At 40.1% G+C, this 19,440-nt stretch overlaps 1 protein-coding gene across 4 annotated transcripts in view; it reads right to left on the reverse strand.

Moving 5' to 3' along the window:
• The window catches only part of LOC124146535 (adhesion G protein-coupled receptor E1-like), a 124,375-nt gene that overhangs the window by 43,633 nt on the left and 61,302 nt on the right, over positions 1-19,440 (reverse strand). The window contains exon 1 of one of the 4 annotated variants that reach the window (XM_046516852.2): positions 18,631-18,766. The exons of 2 other annotated variants lie outside the window; for them this stretch is intronic. The gene's annotated coding sequence lies outside the window, so the exon portion shown is untranslated. Of the gene's footprint in view, positions 1-18,630; positions 18,767-19,440 lie in introns of those variants that run through there. One more of the 4 variants, XM_046516848.2, reaches the window with a different exon arrangement.

Genomic DNA, 19,440 nt, shown 5'->3' on the forward strand with positions numbered 1-19,440 from the left:
GTAACACATTATATATTTTAATGCCGTTAAGAATGTTTCATATTTGAAACAAATACTCAATCGTGCTCGGAGTTCTGAAGGTCAATGACCAAATGACCCCCAAAAAAGTCCCAATCTGTCATAAAGACCCTTAAAAAATATATCTAATACAGCCCATGGAAGTCTATAATAGTGGGCAAGATTACTTCTAAATTCCTCTCAAATAAGATTACCACAGTTTCAGGAAAATGAAGAGAGTATCTGGGCTCCTTTTTATTATATTTTATTAACATAATTTATCAACTGTATTTTCTATAGGATAAGTTCATTTCAGAGACAAGATGTCCCATCGTACATTACCAGACCATTAACGCGCAAATAAGGTGTGTCGTTTTAAATAAATTGCAAGGCTAATTGGCCAAGGCGATACTCTTGGTCCAGCTGTTTTCAGACGTTGTCGGTACTGAGGAGACTGTGGTGCGGACCGGGGCTGTACTATCGGCGTATTGTCGGAGTGTAGATACTGCGAACAATATGAGGAATGTGGACAAACGCCCATTGTATATCTAGCATGACACGCCGGATTTATCCCCGACATGGCTTGGTATGTTTGCCATTCACCCAAACAAAGAGATGCGATAAAAATACAAAATGCAACCTATATGCTTTTTTAATTCGTGCTTTGCATCCGTCTTCGTGCTGAAATGTCTATGAGTGATGATAATACGGATGGCTCGTAATTTCAAATGTCAAAGGCAGACATGGAGTAAACAGATTGCACTTTTAAAAACAACGGAAGAGGCAAAAAGAAGCAAATACCAGTGAGTGGTTATCTTTCGTGGCTGTAAATGTTTTGTTTTCAAATAATTTCAAATTACACATAATCGGAGATGAAATATTACATAACAACATCTGATATGAAGAACTGACTTTCAAACGGAACGATTTTTAATAAAGATCAAATACCAGGCATCAAAGTCGATAAAGCTGCTGAGTGAGTGGGAGTTCATAATAAATAAAAATTATATAAGAGACCAAAAATGATTTCTTTTACTCATACATTCACCCAGATAATCTTTGTAACAGTTCATTCACCTTAGCACTTGGTAAATTGTGAGAACACGCCTTATTTGACCGATTTTGGTTGTGGTAAATATTGAAGCTGCATATATATATGCCGCGTATATATACTGAAAACCTCTGCTGCGTATATATTGACACATTAGCTGAGCGTATATTGACATATATCATTGCATATATGTTGACAAATACCTCTGAGTATATATTCACAAATACCGTTGTTCCAATATTTGACACATTTCGCTGAGGATACATTAACAATATCCGCTGCGTATATATTGACAAATTCGCTGCGTGTATATTGACATATATCATTGCATATATGTTGACAAATACCTCTGCGTATATATTCAAAATCACAGATGTTTATGAATTTGGCACATTTCGCTGCGGACACATTCACAATATCCGCTGCGTTATATATAGACAAATAGCCCTGCGTATTTATTTGACACATTTTGCCACGAATAATTATACTGATAAATTCCACTAGGTTTATACTAACAAATTTCGCTACGTATACATTGACAAATTCCGCTGCGTATATATTGACGAATACTGTGTGTCAAGGCGTATCTATTGCGTCCGTGTATCAAGAAAGTGAAAATGCTTCTCCTAGAGGTGTTACTGACGTGCAGACTATATCCAGTACCTAAATTAAATCCAAGCCGTTTCAGAATACCCCACTCGTGTGAGCTATGAACGTACCCGACAATCAGCTGATAAAAGTAGCGAGTTATTAATATCAGCTTTCTTAGAATGGGCGTTTGCCTGTCACAATGTCAATATCTATCTTCAAACTTTGGTACAACAGCACGGTGCTGTTTATGAAACGTTCAGTTGTCAAGCGTAACTTTCTATTTCTAGAGTGTCAAATTTTATATTTGAAAAGAATTCGTTTTGGCTTTAGGACTCAGCAGATAATTCGTTCAGTAGGGCGCGTTTTAGCATAGATAAATTGAAACATATGACGTAAAACATGTATTCATAATATAATGACTTAATGTATAATAACCTCGATGATGAAAGAGAAAAATATGATCACAATATTCATGATTGGTGAACTTACAATATTACATTTATTTGAATAACTAAACAAAAGTAAAATACATTTAGATTTTGAATTATACAGTGAATAAGTGAGTGAGTTTTGTTTACGCCGCTTTGAACAGAATTCCTGTTATGTCACGGCGTGTCAGCGTCACGCGGGAGGAAAGCCCGAAGTGATGCAGGTTTTAGACTTTTACCACTTTAGTGAAACCCACGAGCTAGGCATGGTGCTGAAAAACCTAGAAACATAATTGGGTCGAACCGGGATTCGAACCCATGATCATAGGTTTCTGGTGCGCCCAAGGGACGCAACTCTGCCGCCGTCTGAAGGTAAGGTGGAGACTATAGGACACATTGCTTTCAACGATTTTCATTGATCCATTCAACACTTTTCCCCACTATTTTTCTTTTTACCCCAAATGGAAAGTTTCAACAGATAATCGAAACAGATTAATTTTTGGGCGATGACGTGACGTTAAATATTTTACTGTTAAGAATGATCTGAACATTATACAAACGTCAAATAAAACAAAATTTAAAAAACCCCATTCAATTATCAAAATGGCATTATCGCTTATTTTGTAGAAAGATGTAAACATTCTGAACCTAAATTATGTCATGCTCCTCTCCTTGTAGACATTTGCAGTGACGTCATAAACGTACACACATTTATCTGACGTCATGAAACCACGGCTACGTATTCTGTAGACAAATGTGAGGATGTAGTTTGCAAATCATTCATCCTCTTTGTCGCTGAATCCTCAACATAACACGCGCTTTGTTCCATTCCGCAACAAGAAACAACTTGTCGACGCCAAAAAACGTGCACAAATTTACGTGACATCATCAAAAACCGCCTACGTATTCCTTGAAAAGGTTTGATGTCTAAAGATCGCAGCGCTAAAGAAATTGTAGATACAGTTGTTCCTGGATTATCCTCTCTCGAAGGAGATATAGGCTGTTTAAACATACTATGTGAACTGGGGGTCGTCTCATTAGACGTTATCGACGTTTCTACCCTACACTATATCAGCCCGTGCCTTGCATACTATAGGACGGCTACAATGTGAAAAACCAGCTTCAAACATCCAATTAAACTACTGGGCGAAAGAAAGTATCCATTTGAAAACTGGATTTAACCAAAAAGAAACAAAGGGTATCAAAACGTTCCTAGGCTGAAAACAGTTGCCGCAACGCTGAACGTTTAAGTTCGAAACACAAACTATGATACCCGCATCAAATACATCACCATCGAAATAACATTTCTTTTTTTGTTTCATTTTTAGCAACCGTCAAACATGGTGTGTGCTTTCTTTTGCCCGGTAGTGTATTAGGAATTCCTGTTCTCGTGAATATTCTAATCATAAGCTACCTGCCTGTTGCTTTGTTGTTGACGTCGGACCTACCCTGGAGCTTTTGGCGGTGATTACATTATTCATGTGTCTTGGATTCCAATCAAGTCTTATATCAGGTTAACCGTACATTCAATTTAGATCCAACACTTGGATTCGGGGTTTTACATGACTGTTTGGATTTCTCCGGTATCCTTTTCAATATATGTGCGATAAAGTAACATTGACTTTACCTTGAAATAAATTTGTAAAATCATAAAAAAAACTTAAACTGAAGCTTTTCCTTGAAAAATCAAGTTCGATGACAAAAATGGTTAAAGAGTGTGTGGCACAAACACGACATACATGTAGGTTTGATTACAAAATTAAACACAACCTGTAATGTCTTGGGTGCCTTGTAATATGGCTGTTATATTATGCTTAAACGGCGTAAAACACCATTCACTCATTTAATCGCATGGCCCGGTATTCATGATCATAATTGTGTTTTAGTACGACGTTGTTTCAAGCCTAGAGACAAACAGATTCATCTTAACTCAGCGACTGTCGTAACCTACTATTCCTCAACACAAACTTACGTAAGTCTTGGAGCTAACGTCGCTTTGTACAAACGGCCCTGTCCACATTTCAAAGCTGAGGATTGTTTTATACAGGCAGATAGCATTCAGCCTTAACTACCACAGAGGAAGATAAGCTTTGAGTGGCGTTGTTGTTTGTCGTTAAGGACGTCGACGCCCCTCCCAGTCAACAGCCACACGCAAGACTCCCTCCTCCCTTGTCTGACATCAGCATCATTATCTTATCTCATCATCTCCTGCCCACGGAAGTCGTTAATAGTTGATGAGGCGATGTTGGTTCAGAAACAATGACAGCCATTCCTGATTAATGCGTCGTGTTAGATCATAGAAGAAGACCGACACTTGAACTCTACAATGCTTCAAAGCTTTTTTCCCCCCTTTTTCTTCTCCTTTCGCCAATCAAACCAGCATCCATCACTTGAACGTGATATAACAACCTAATTTTAAATACAATGTTATTTCCAAGCCTATTAATCAACTATAATACCTAACTATTGGACATCATATTCGCATTTGGTTCATCAGCAGCTTCTAATCTAACAAAATGGTTAGTTTACAGCTTGAGGAAAAGATAAAAGCAACATGCCAGATGAAATAACTGTTAACCATCGACATCAATGCATCTTGCCAAGGGTGATTTATCTACAACACACGTTATTCGTGAATTTGAATACCGTTAGAAGTACCGTTATAGATGACTTGGGCACGTGTGCGTGATACAACCATGCGTCACAGGGATCTAATTTACTGGTACATCCTGTTAAATAAAACATTCCTGACGTTAATAATTGAACAGAGAAGTCTTGATCAATGAAATCAATGATCCGTCACTTTAAACAGAGGCAGCATAACGGCAGACTGCATCCATCTTGTTGTTTTCGTGGATTAATGATATCATGTACGGCTAAAACGTATGTGGCCAGTGTAGCGATGTCATGTATAGTGCAATGACGCGATGCAATTTTAATGTGCCATTCATTTTGAGAAAAACAGTGCAGAAATATAATGTAACAGTAGTGAGTGAATGAGTATAGTTTTCCGCCGCTTTTAGCAATATTCCAACAAGATCACGATGGGGACACCAGAAATGGGCTTCACACATTGCACCCATATGGGGAATGAAACCCGGGACTTCGATGTGACGCGTACGAGCGAACGCTTTAACCCTCCGGCTACCCGACCACCCCTAAGGTACCGGTAACAGTAAAATACAGTCTACTGATACAATGTCACAGAACACAACAGTGTATCGATACAATGTTACAGTACAATGTTGTGTGAAGATACAGTGTTACAGAACAAGGCAGTGAAGCTGTACGTTACAGTAAACTAAGAGGGTAACGAGATATTGTAACGGATTACAGTGTACAGTAATATAAAATGCAACGATTGATATTCAGTGTAACTGTATATAGTTCCAGTACTATGGAGTATAACGGTACTATGCCACAGTGTGGAACAACACTATCGATAAACTGACATAGTTCAGTTGGGAAAGGGGGTGAGGGGGTATAGTTTTACGCCGCTTTTAGCAATATTCCAGCAATATCACGGCGATAGGGAATAGGGATTTTGATATCAATGAAAATAGAATAAACAAGCAAAAGACAGTGTACACTTATGTTTGAAGTTGGATGAAAGAGACACAAATAAAAACTGGTTATTCGACGGTGACGCGGGACGCAAAACATTTTGAACGATATTAAAACGTTATTTCGCTAAAAATAGTCGCCTAACACTGCAAACTAAGGTCCAAAACATATCTATAATACCAATATCAAATTCATCACCATCTAATGACAAGATCTTGTCAGTTTATTTTCAGCCATCATCAAACATGGGTTTATACGCTCTTTTCGCCGGCAGTTTACAAACAAACACAGAAATTAATACCAATTTGGCATCCTATTTTTCAGACGTTATCGGTTTCAGCGTTCCCAGCGAATATTCGCCAGACAATGATAAACTACAGGACAGTTTATCAGATAAACTGATCAGAGCGTGTAGACATTGATGCAGGCTTGGCGCTGATTATCGCTGATGTAGATACAAAACCAGATCAGGATGCATCGTTGAGCTGCATCCCCAGCAGCAATTAAACGTCATGCTGGAGAGACTCGCTGAGACAACCACATCTCATAACACTCAACTCGTCAGATGAAGTCTCAACGCGTCCCCAGTTGACCATAACACTCAGACAAGCCTACAGATCCATGAAGATGGAGCGGAGAAAGTTGTTTGAAATTATAGTAGATGCCGATAAAAGAAAAAGAATACACACATCGCTGTTTGGACTGTGCTGGGGTATACGTGCTCTCAATGAGAGTGTTTTAGTGCCATTATTCTGTAAATTTCTGTTTGTTTGGAACGCTGGGGCTATCAGCATAGGGCGGTGTATATATACATCTGTGGGCATATGGCAGCCTCCTGTCTGTTGGGTTGGTCAGTACATTACTAAATGGGCCTGGCTGGTGTAATAACAGGCCGTGTCGCTTTAAAATTTATATATCGTTTTAATTTCGCCCAAGGTTTTTTCTTAACCATGCTTTCAACGCGATGCATGCTCGACAGGTTCTGAGGTTGTAGCCAGACGTGTCCATACAACATGGGCGAGTGAGTGAGTGAGTGAGTTAGTGTATGTGTGTTTTGATTGTGTGTTGTTTAACGCCACACCCAGCAATATTCAAGCTATATGACGGCGGTCTGTAAATAATCAAGTCTGGACCAGACAATCCAGTGATTGACAATAGAATCGATCTACATAATTGGGATTGATGACATGCATCAACCAAGTCAGCGAGCCTGACCACCCGATACCGTAAGTCGCTTCTCACGACAAGCATAGTCGCCTATTACGGCGACCTGTTCTAACCCGGATCTTTACGAGTGAGTGAGTGAGTGAGCTAACGAGCGATGAGTGAGTGAGTTTGGATTGACGCCGCTTTGAACCATATTTCAATCTTGCATTTTGTAGACGATTACAACTTTGGTAAAGCCAGCGCACAGGGTCTGCTGACCAACATAGAAAACATAATCAGAGCAAATATGGGCTTCGAACACATGATCACTGGATCCTGATACCCCAAGGCACACAACTCAGCACAGCGAAATGGGACGCCTTCCACGACTGGGCCACCCGTTTCCCCTATATCAATTGTATAAGCGTTTGCTGATGTTCTGAGGAACAATATCACGTTAATTATGTAAATAAGTGCTGAAAGTTTTGTTGTCTTAGTCAACATGCCAAACCATCCCTGCATTGTAAGTTCATGGCCAGAGCGTCATCTGTAAATAAAGTGTGCCAAAAAAGAAATTTAAACAGTGATGTACTTTCTATACGGCGTAAACACAGGCAGGTGCACGTGCAGCCCTTGCTATGCGGTGGGTACAGATACACATTCATCCTGAATGCATGGTTTAGCAGGTTTCCATGGATACCTGGGTAATGACTGGGGTAAATATTTTTATTATGCGGGTCGTTATTCAAGAAGGCATTTTCATGTGTTTTTTTATAAGACTGCGAAAGAAAAGAGAAAGGTGCGTGAAATTTTATAAAGGTCGTTTGGAATGCAGTGACGTAATACTGACAAACACAACCATGACGTCATACATTTACCGTAATGACGTCATATCGAGTTATGTCTGGATGCTGTGTCTTTTTAAAAAGACGAACTGGCCTAGCGCTAATAGGGTATTGCTTTGAAGTAGTGCACTATATTCAGTATTTTAACTTATTTATCATTATATATTTCAGTGGCTAGACGAGTGACGTCACAGAGATTTCAAGATAATAACAAATAACGTCACGATGAATCGGGGAAAAATACGCTCAACTACGTGCACATCTAAAAAAGAAATCTTTCTCAACTTTCAAGTATACCTTTCAACAAATTCTGGTAGATAAATGGTAAAAGAATTTGCCCATCTTGATTTAGAGTTGGGGGAATCAATGAGTAGAATAGGATGCGGTATTTTATAGGAGCTGAGAAGTTGGTAGGTCATAGTGACTCAACAGATATGGATTTCAGCTTCAATTTTCTTTTTACACAAAGTTCCGAAGAAGCGTCTTGCACCTTCATCGAGTGATGTACAGTTCACGTGATGGGCGATGCCTCGCACAACAACAAATACATGATTGTTACTTACCAACAGACATGTGAAGCAGAGTAACGCCACAACAGACATGTGAAGCAGAGTAACGCCACAACAGACATGTGAAGCAGAGTAACGCCACAACAGACATGTGAAGCAGAGTAACGCCACAACAGACATGTGAAGCAGAGTAACGCCACAACAGACATGTGAAGCAGAGTAACGCCACAACAGACATGTGAAGCAGAGTAACGCCACAACAGACATGTGAAGCAGAGTAACGCCACAACAGACATGTGAAGCAGAGTAACGCCAGGTGGTAGTAAGTCACTAATAGACACGTGGAAGAAACATTCCAAAAGACACGTGGAAGAAACATTCCAAAAGACACGTGGAAGAAACATTCCAAAAGACACGTGGAAGAAACATTCCAAAAGACACGTCAAGGTAACCTTCAACTGACGCGTGGAGAAAACCTTCAACAGACACGTGGCGGTAACCCTCAACAGACACGTGAAGGTAACCCTCAACAAACGCATAAGGGCAAACCTCAACAGACACGTAGAAGCAAACCTTAACAGACACGTGGCGGTAACCCTCAACAGACACGTGGCGGTAACCCTCAACAGACACGTGAAGGTAACCCTCAACAGACACTTGACGGTAACCCTCAACAGACCCGTGGCGGTAACCATCAACAGACACGTTGCGGTAACCATCAACAGACACGTGGAGGTACTCTCCCAACAGACACGAGGAGGTACTCTCCCAACAGACACCTGGAGGCAACCCTAAACAGACACGTGGAGGTACCCTCCCAACAGACACGTGGAGGTACTCTCCCAACAGACACCTGGCGGTAACCCTCAACAGACACGTGGAGGTACCCTCCCAACAGACACGTGGAGGTACTCTCCCAACAGACACCTGGCGGTAACCCTCAACAGACACGTGGAGGTACCCTCCCAACAGACACGTGTGTGTGTGGCATGGTATATGTTCAAGCAGTACAGCGTAGCCTGGAGGCTGTGCTTCTCTACATACTTAACCATCACAGACTCAAGTAGTAGCGGATGTTCCTCGACGAACACGCCGCCAGTGATGGGCCATCCATCCACTTGTTTGTACATCTTTCTGACCACAGGAAGCTTTTACTGACTGACGCAACGGGGAATGACGGCACGACAAGCACATGGACACTTCCACTCAAGTCTTCCGTGCAATATGCTTGATTTAAAATGCGGGTTTTAGAACAGTATAACAGCTGTAAGCTGCTTAAGTGAAATGGGTTTTGACGTTTTTGTCAGTTAAGGGAGCCAGGATCGTTTATACATTCAGTTCCAATAAATACGTACACAGTACATACTCCCTCCCTGGCACTACATACGTCGGTCACGTGATCATAGTTCTGAACATTCTAGGCAGACGTCTGAGTGTACGTCATTAAGTTCATAACAATAAAATTTATGCAAATATATCATATCTTTTCCAGACTCAAAATATTGAAAGTGACTCGTTTCTACATTCAAACTTGACTTACATAAGATTTGATTTGAAGTTTTATCAATTTTCTCTGATGTCAAAGGGTATTGTTCAGTGGTGTTTTGTTTTGTTGATCAAGGCTACAACGAATGAAAATAGCTTTCGGTTTTCTTACTGAGCAGGCAAATTATCTATCGGCGTTACCAATATCCTGACTTCTGTTTGACCCCCGAGTTTGCAGCTGTGTTGCCTGTACAGACTCGCAACACGGAATAACCGTCTGTATGACAGTAGGTGTCTTCCTTCTCGCGAACACTTGGTGTCATCAATGATTTTCAGTTATCCATTCATGAACTTGTCACCACTATTTTTACTTTTAGGATCAATGGACAGATAATCGAGACTGATTTATCTCTGGCGTTGACGTTTTATATTTCATAACTGTGCGTATTCGGGAGATAAATATCATGCGTTTACATTTACGGGAGGTATGTGTTTACATTTACGGGAGGTATGTGTTTACATTTACGGGTGTTATGTGTTTACATTTACGGGAAGTGTGTGTTTTCATTTACGGGTGTTATGTGTTAACATGTACGGTGGTATGTGTTTACATTTACAGGTGGTATGTGTTTACATTTACGGGAGCTATGTGTTTACATTTACGGGAGCTATGTGTTTACATTTACGGGTGTTATGTGTTTACATTTACGGGAGGTGTGTGTTTACATTTACGGGTGTTATGTGTTTACATTTACAGGTGTTATGTGTTTACATTTACGGGTGGTATGTGTTTACATTTACGGATGCTATGTGTTTACATTTACAGGAGCTATGCGTTTACATTTATGGGGGGTATGTGTTTACATTTACGGGAGCTATGTGTTTACATTTACGGGAGCTATGTGTTTACATTTACGGGTGGTATGTGTTTACATTTACGGGAGGTGTGTGTTTACATTTACGTGTGTTATGTGTTTACATTTACAGGTGGTATGTGTTTACATTTACGGGTGGTATGTGTTTACATTTACAGGTGGTATGTGTTTACATTTACGGGTGTTATGTGTTTACAGGAGCTATGCGTTTACATTTATGCGGGGGGGGGGGGGGGGGGGGGGGGTTGTGTTTACATTTACGGGAGCTATGTGTTTACATTTACGGGAGCTATGTGTTTACATTTACGGGTGGTATGTGTTTACATTTACGGGTGGTGTGTGTTTACATTTACGGGTGGTATGTGTTTAGATTTACGGGTGTTATGTGTTTACATTTATTGGAGGTATGTGTTTACATTTACGGGTGGTATGTGTTTACATTTACGGGTGGTATGTGTTTACATTTACGGGTGGTATGTGTTTACATTTACGGGTGTTATGTGTTTACGTTTACGGGTGGTATAAAGTATACGATGCTCTGATCAAACTTACTATTTAATTAATGCGGTTTCATTTGCGTCAAACCGAATGACTTGCCTTTGCATGTGTTTGTGACGGATGAAACCGCTGGAGCAGGATACGCTCACACTTTTCGCGAACACCTGGTATCATCACTATTTGATAGTGATTCATAAACACATACGTATGATATAGTCGGCATCGTAAAATGAACTTTAAACTTTCTTATGAACATGGAAATGACTGTGAAGCTTTTGTTTAAAATCTGTGATTGGAAAAAATAGATAGTAGTCATTCGAAGTGATAAATAATTACATTTTAAAACGTTTGTTGTCCAAAATCAGATTGCAACACAACACCCACTCATCTTAACTATGCCGTCACAGGCCTCAATGTCTGCTGTTGATTAACGATAACGACAGGGTATATGAAGACAAGAAACAAAAGTAGGTGTTTTCTTGGACGTCATGGAAACTAAAACTGTTTCACATATCAAACAAAGATAAGTTCTTGACATAATGACAAGACTACGTGATCGTTCCACGGTGATCAGAATCACATACTTAACTGTCGGGCAAAATAATATAAACTTGAAAACTGGGTTTGACCAAACAATTACAAATGTTATCAAAACGTCACCAGGCTTAAAACAGTCGTCGAAACACTGCAAACTAGAGGTCTAAAACACAACACTGATGCCTGTATCCAATACATCACCATCAAAAAACAATTATTGTTTGTTTCGGTTTTAGCCACCATCAAACATTGGAGTATAGTTTCGTTTGTTTGGAGTGAGTGAGTGAGTTGGGTTAAAGGCCGCTTTTAACAGTGTTCCAGTTATATCGCGGCGTGTCAGCTTAATGTGGGAGGAAAGCCCGAAGTGATGCAGGTCTCAGACGTTTACCACTTCGGTGAAACCCACGAGCACGGGTATGGTGCTGACAAACCTAGAAACATAATCGGGGCGAACCGGGATTCGAACCCACAATCATAGGTTTCTGACGTGCCCAAGGGACGCAACTCTGTATAGCGAATCGCTTTAGACGACTGGGCCACCCGTGCCCCCTTCTTTTGCCTGGAAGAATATATACAATAATGATGATTTTGTTCATGATGAATCAAGCAATTAGCTTGATCTAAGACGTCACTTGGAGGCCCGAGTAACCAGAGTGAGGCACCCCAGGGGCTCAGTAGGCACGGACTTTCTTGTACCGAAGCATGACGTCAAACAGGTAACATGTGCTAAACGTGGACAACCAAAGTAAACATCGGTCATCCCTTGGTCAACGCGCGTTCACAGGGTGTTCCAGGGGTTTGAAATCGAACGCGAGCATTGATAACGATACAAAATAACAAGGATAAGCAATGTTGATAGAAAAATATGGACTAACGGTTTTTCTCTTACTGTTATAACAGACTCAGAGACGCTGTCATAAGCATCCTCATCAGTTTGAGCCACCATAAAACATGGGTGTATACTTTCTTCTGCCGAGCAGTATATTTTGCTGTCCTATACTTAAGAAATAAACGACGAATGGGAGTTGTTTATCGTACAATAAAAAAACACAGGGAGATAAAACCCAAGAGGGGCGCAGCCTCGAGTGGTTTATTCTCCCTGCGGTGTTTCATTGTACGACATGCAACGGCCACGAGTAGTTCATTTCTTATATGAGATATCAACATTATGTACAGCCTCTTTAAAGATGTTAAGAAAATGTAAATGTTTTAAAATATTTACCCGAATATTAATAATGATGACTTTCTCAATAGAATCCGACCTCGGAAATGTTAGACAAGTCCATTTTAAGCACAGGTGGGTATTTCCCGCATATTCTCACAATCCTCACGTCAATTACCTGTACCTTTTGTTCAAATACCGAGTGTCATATCTCTCCCAGTTGTGGATGCGATCGTTCAGCTATCGCGTTTATCTGCGTTGCCCAGCAAAGATTACGGGACACAAGACACTCCCCTCGCAAAAATAACGTCGTCCAATATACGACGTCATCAAGTTGCGAGAACAATGTTTAATCGTGAAATAAAGCACGCTTCGCTCTTCATTGTCCTTTACGAGCTATCCTTTATAATTATATACGAGAAATCACACCATGTCCTTATCAAGTTGACTACCTCTCGACATAAAGGCATTGAAAGAAATTGAACACCTTATCGCAACAGTGAAATAATGTTAAACTTTTGATAATATCTAGTTTCTATTTCTAACCTAGATATTACATGTTTGCAGGTTTGCGCTGCAGCCGTTGTTCAACCTACATCACAATTGCCTTTGAATAATCGGATCAAGGCCACACAGCGATGAGGTGAGGTGAGGTGAAATAGATTGCACTGATATGGAGACGTGTATGTGTGTGTGTGTTTGTGTGGCTGCTTGTACTAGTCCGGACTGATACCGATTTATAGTGCTACCTCACTGAGATACCATGCCGCAGTTTAACATGAAAACCCCACTCAGATACAGTATACTGACTCCGAGCCGACCAGTCCTTGTTTAAGCCCCTTAATGCCGAGCGCCAGACAGGGTAACAACAAGTACCATCTTTTAACGTCTTTTGGTATGACGCGGTCGGGGATCGAACCCCGGACCTTCCGCTCTCCGGGCGGACGCTCTACCATTAGACCACGGAGGCGGTCCACAGCGATGAGCAACGATGATGGCATGGTGTCACGGAAGCAGCCAACTCACCGAGTCTGACCAGCCGATCCCCTTGCAGTCATCACGACACGAAAATCACCGGTACTTGGCAATTATTCCGACCCGAAATCCGAACAAGGCAGAACTGACATGTCACCGCTTGAGGCCCAAGTCAGGCTCATCTATCTGCGCCTTATTGTACGATGTGTCGTGTGGCCAAACCCAATTACCTCCTTGAATATCCTCATTTATTTACAAGGTAGTTATTAATGTTGTTGGCTGGGTAGTAGGCTCCTAAACGCCTAGCCACGGATGGCAATGGGAACCTGTTGCGTCGTAACTATGATAAATACGCCGTGACTATGGTAAATACTTATCATCGTGTAGTGACGTGTACTATAAAGTTAGTGAACCTTGTTGGATACACTGACATCCAGATGGGGCGAACCTGTTCCTAACTTCCCAGACGATGTGACTAGTTTTCTAGACATGAATGTACTTCCTGACTGCTGTATGCGAACTAGGACGCCCTACTTCAGCATGCAGAGACTGTGTTTTGGATTCTCGTCAATCGAGCGAATATTAATGGTGGAAACATAGGCTCTGAAGCAACTCTCTACTTTGTGATATGTCCCTCACAACATCCCATGTTTATAATCATGTATAAAAATATTATTCTACTGATAGGATTATTTCCAGTGGAAGAACCTTCTACATTTCTGTACTCAGAAACTCCCCCGTGTACTAAAATGGCGATGATAATGTTTACATGTGTCTAGCACGATTGATGACGGAGGAATGTTGAAGCGTTTGCTTGTCACGCCGAAGACCTGGGTTCGATTCCAAAATGGGACGAATATATGAAGCCCATTGTTTGTGTCCTATCCCTCGCATAACCTCCAAACAAAGTATGAACGTGTGTGGCACATGAAATCCCAAAATATTTTTTGTACTAAGACGACCATTATACATAAATATCATTTTTTGGTATTTTACCTGTAACATTGTTTGAATTCATTGCTAAAAAACGGTTGAAAATTAACACCACCCTATCCGAAACTAAACATTTATCTGTGAAGTGTTACAAAGACATGTTTTCACTGGCAGCCTCCATGTGTTTCTAAAGATAATGATCTTATTTATATTCTTATTTATATTCTTAAGATCTCGTGAAGCAAGACTCCCCCAGACAGACAATGGAGGACATAGTCAAAAACGCCACACGTTTAAATATAAAAGTGTCAATGAATTATGACTCCATCTTGAAAAACCAACAACATTGCTGAAGCCACTACCACATGGACCATTTCCACAGCAAATACTCGTCCAACTGATGTACAGATGCATGAAGCTAGAACCCCCAAGCTTCTGCAGTTCATCATGCTTTTTCTTCTCTTCATCATTTTTTTTTAAAACTTACATGCTTTGGCATGCTTTATACACACGTTTTTTCTCGTCAGGTAAACACAAGCGTGCATGTGCTGTCACAGGTCATGTTGATGTTTACATCGTGCATGTAATTACATTTCGTTTAGTTCCGATGGCCCTATCTCTGAGGACGAGCTATAACACGGTACGTTTGAGCCGGATTTGTTTAGAATCACCGTTGCAATTTACATGTCAGGGGTTAAGTAAATGACAAGGCCGTAGGTAATAAACATACAGTTAATATTGATAACATTGTATTTCTTCAGCTAACATGGAAGCCTCGAGATAACACTCTATACAGTCCAACCACACCGGGTAGGCTAGGCGCTTTTGTGACATATACGACAAATATTTTTCTTTAAGAGGTCGGACGGTTTTAATATGCCCAACGCACGAGTATCTCAGCAGAGGAAAGTTCACATTCCTCTTGAGCCGTGGACGCCCTACCCTTGTGTAGACGGGGTATTCGGGTGGGACTGTTTTTGCTACTTAAGCACACAATAAACCATGCTGTTTCAACGTACGCGGCCCAGTAAGACAGTATTTCGCAAGAGCAATTATTTCGTTTCTTGGTGTTTCTGTGTTCTCGATTACACGGACACTCCTGAGTCAGGTGAATGCAGGTGAAAACAAGTGAACGCAGGTTAAAACAGATGTGAATACAGATGACTGCAGGTGCGTTTGGGAAAGTTAATAGCAAAGAGGCTATACAGGCTCTCTGTTAATAGCAAATATTAATTTAATTTTTAAATATTAATACTTTCACTTTTGGAGCGTCCCTTGTATATAAGTCACGCTTTAACACAATCGTATTTTTTTTCTTAGCTCGAATATTTACAGGTAATAATCAAATTCCGGAAAAAATAATAGTGTTCTTATTATAAATATTATTATTTTCATCACGTTTGTTTTATATTTTGTTGATTGCACTTATCAAAGTTTACATAAAACATAAAAAGGTCCTCTAATAAAATATGGATTTGTTTGCGTAACGTCATTACTCATAGCCATTTCTTCCGCTATACGGTTTAAGAGGTGTGCTGAAACACACAACAAATCAGTAGGACCAATATAAGCGACACAGCCTAGTGTTGTTGGTTATGCACTTCACAACATAACTCTTGGAGCAATTATTGTGATGATGAGAGTGCCTAGGATGCTATAGCATCATCGTGTCAGCTGAAGCCACAGTGGGTATATTGATATGACGAGATAGTCCCACTCATCAACAGTTAATGTCACTTTTCTCTTAAAACGCATATATCTGAAATCGCATGGGACAATCAAAACATTAAAAAAATACATCCAACTCCGAAATAAACAAAAACTACTAACAGTTGACCGTGGTGGCTTCAGTGCGTTACGCTTTCGTGATATTAATTGTACACCAGCTTTGAATGTGGGTTGATTTAGCATAAAAATGTTTAATTCATAGGAAAAGGAGTTGGCACCGATTGTTATCGCCCTCCCCCATAGATTAAAAAAACATGCTGATATGACACATAACAAAAAGAAATGGGGACCTACCTTTACTTTAATACTGCCCACTCAAACAATGTCTGTTTCTATACTACTCAAAAAACGTTAAAATAAAACGTCAAGGACAGAGAGTAACCAGTCTCGATTATTAGTATCCGACGAAACAGACTGCATGGAGCGTAAAAAGCAAAATAGCGGTGAGCTTAAGTATAGTAATATGAACGAAGTTTACGTTCTTTAACTTTTTTTTGAAGATGGATGCAATGTTTTAGACACGCCGTCACAAAGGGTGTGAATTTTCAATAGTTTCTTTACGATTTCATAAAACATATCATAATGTTTATAACCATATAGTTATGGATGCGAGTGCTCATAAACCTTATATGTAAGTCGTGCCTTTGAAAATATATATGTTTGTATAACATGTCGTTGGAATAAATAGGTCAAGTTTCATTGTGATGTCTAGTAAGTCAATATTAACATAACAGGTGTCTTTCACACTTTTCAGTGTGTTTATCAATTCGTATTTACTCGTTCCGGTTTGTGTGAAAATTGACATTTAATGAAAAAATGATATTACCCCCTGTTTACACATGTTTTTTTCGGGATTATGGAAATGTTTTTTGTCGCGGTTATTTACCACACCGCGGTTTGATCGTCGCTTAAACCTATAATAAATGAATCATTACGAAACGTTGGCTGGTTGGGTTGTCGTGTCATCGTGCCCAAACGAGGCGCATCGATGTTCACACTATTGGCCCTAAGGGGTATATTCGATTACACACTATGGATATACAGTTAACTACGTTTATAACGGACACGCTTATAACGAACTGACCGATATAACGAACTTATTTTATAGCCCCGGCCATTTTGTTGTATATATGCTGTATATATGCTTATAACGAACTACGGTTATTAACTAAAATTAGAGGTCCCTTTGAGTTCGTTATAACCGTAGTTTGCTGTACTGACATGTTGAAGCATACAGTTAAAACGCAAAATAATTTATTCAATTGCCAAAAATAAAAAATAAATGATTAAAAATGTTGTATAGATCTCGCTACTTTAATTCCTGAAAAATCGCTAGACTTTCGGCATTAGGTATATATATGCAGATATAGTCGAACTGAGATCATGGAGATTTCCTGACTTACATATGTAAACACTGAACTCAAATGTTGTGATTAGCATCAGCAACACGGGCCAGGGATCTTTTAAAGTGGAGGCAAGTACATCCATCGCACACAGCTACTCCTCCAAGGAAGTTGGGAAATCTACCCCGCTTATGTAAGTCACTAAAAGCTTTCAAGTTTGAAAACGACGAAAGAGTTTTACAGTTTTTCTCTAAAACAAACAGTATCGGCCGCCTGCATGGGTGTGTGGTCGTCACAGTGATGTGGTATTGTGTTAGTCAGACAGAAAACACTGAGGATCTTACACTATAGACTTAATAGTACCAAGAGAAATACAAGCCCTTGACTGATAACCTGTCCTAGTAGATGTCATGTTTAACATTATAACGAGTTCTACAAACAATCTGTATCGAATCTACAGCTGGGTGCAATGTTTTAGACACGCCGTCACAAAGCGAGGGTGTGAACTTCCAATAGTTTCTTAACGATAACATAATAAAATATTATTCTGTTTATGCTCCATATAACCATATAGATATGGATGAGAGTTCTCATAAAACTTATATATAAGTCGTGCATTTAATTTGTCCTAATCCACAGAATAGATACATTTAGCATAACATAAAACACACACTTGTAAATACCAATTCAAACAACAAAGTAATTAATGTATTAACTGTGATAATATATTTCTAATACAACTGTGCAATTACAATCTGTATTTATAAAAAAAACACCTTTAGGTAACGTGCGATTCGATGAATGAACTTTTGCGAGTCAAACAATGAATGAACTTTGAAATCTTATGTTGAACATCAATTCATACACAATCACATATATATGATAATTTCATCTTGAATTTCATAATTCACCGACAAAGAATGAAGATATCTACCTGATATATACACAGTGGTAATAACTGACCTGTTAGTGTAATGTTTCACCAGAGATAGTCCAGGTGTATCGCATAATCCGTGCTACGCTGAGCTCAACATCACACTGTTTGTCATCGGGCCGAGCGAACGCGGGGTACCTATAACTACGTCACAGTCCGATAAACCACAACGAGGCTCTCCCCGTGCGGGTCGCCAGCATGGCATGCGCACTTTTCAGACAGGAAAGGATTCTGGTCGTCAGCACAGGTGCGCCCGACGTTAATCTTAAGAAAAAGTTAAAAGCTCTTTCCGTGTTTACAAATCACTGTTCTGTAAGCCATTGCGACAGAGATGGCGATAACGAAGAAATAAAAGCAGTCGTTTAACTGAGAAGAGGGAGTTCGAGTGAAAGTATCGGAATTAAGTTTTTCCCCGTGAGAGTAAAATCATGGTAATAAAACATATGTGATTCATAATGTTAATTCCCCTTGAACCAGCGGCGTTACAAAACACGCTGCTATGTTTGATACAGTTAGTTCCGTAGCCTCCAACACAAGGAAGCGCTGCCATGTGTGAAAACTTCTTAAACAAACAAACGGTACGTGAGAGTGACACATGAACACATACATCTCTGACAAAATATGAGATCAGTTTTGAGTAACACGGAAAAGCCTCTCGCTCTTGCAACTGACACCACCGTGTGAGCAAGCTCCCCGTTATAGCGCTCACTGTGATGAACCCAGAGCACTGCCGTGCTTCTTATGTCCCCTGTAGCACAACATGTTGAGAGCACGGTAACTCGGTGTGTGTGTGAGAGTGTGTGTATGTGTGTGTGAGAGAGAGAGAGAGAGAGAGAGAG

This window comes from Haliotis rufescens, unplaced genomic scaffold (assembly GCF_023055435.1).
Source record: "Haliotis rufescens isolate VD_foot unplaced genomic scaffold, xgHalRufe1.0.p SCAF_23, whole genome shotgun sequence".
Taxonomy (NCBI): domain Eukaryota; kingdom Metazoa; phylum Mollusca; class Gastropoda; order Lepetellida; family Haliotidae; genus Haliotis; species Haliotis rufescens.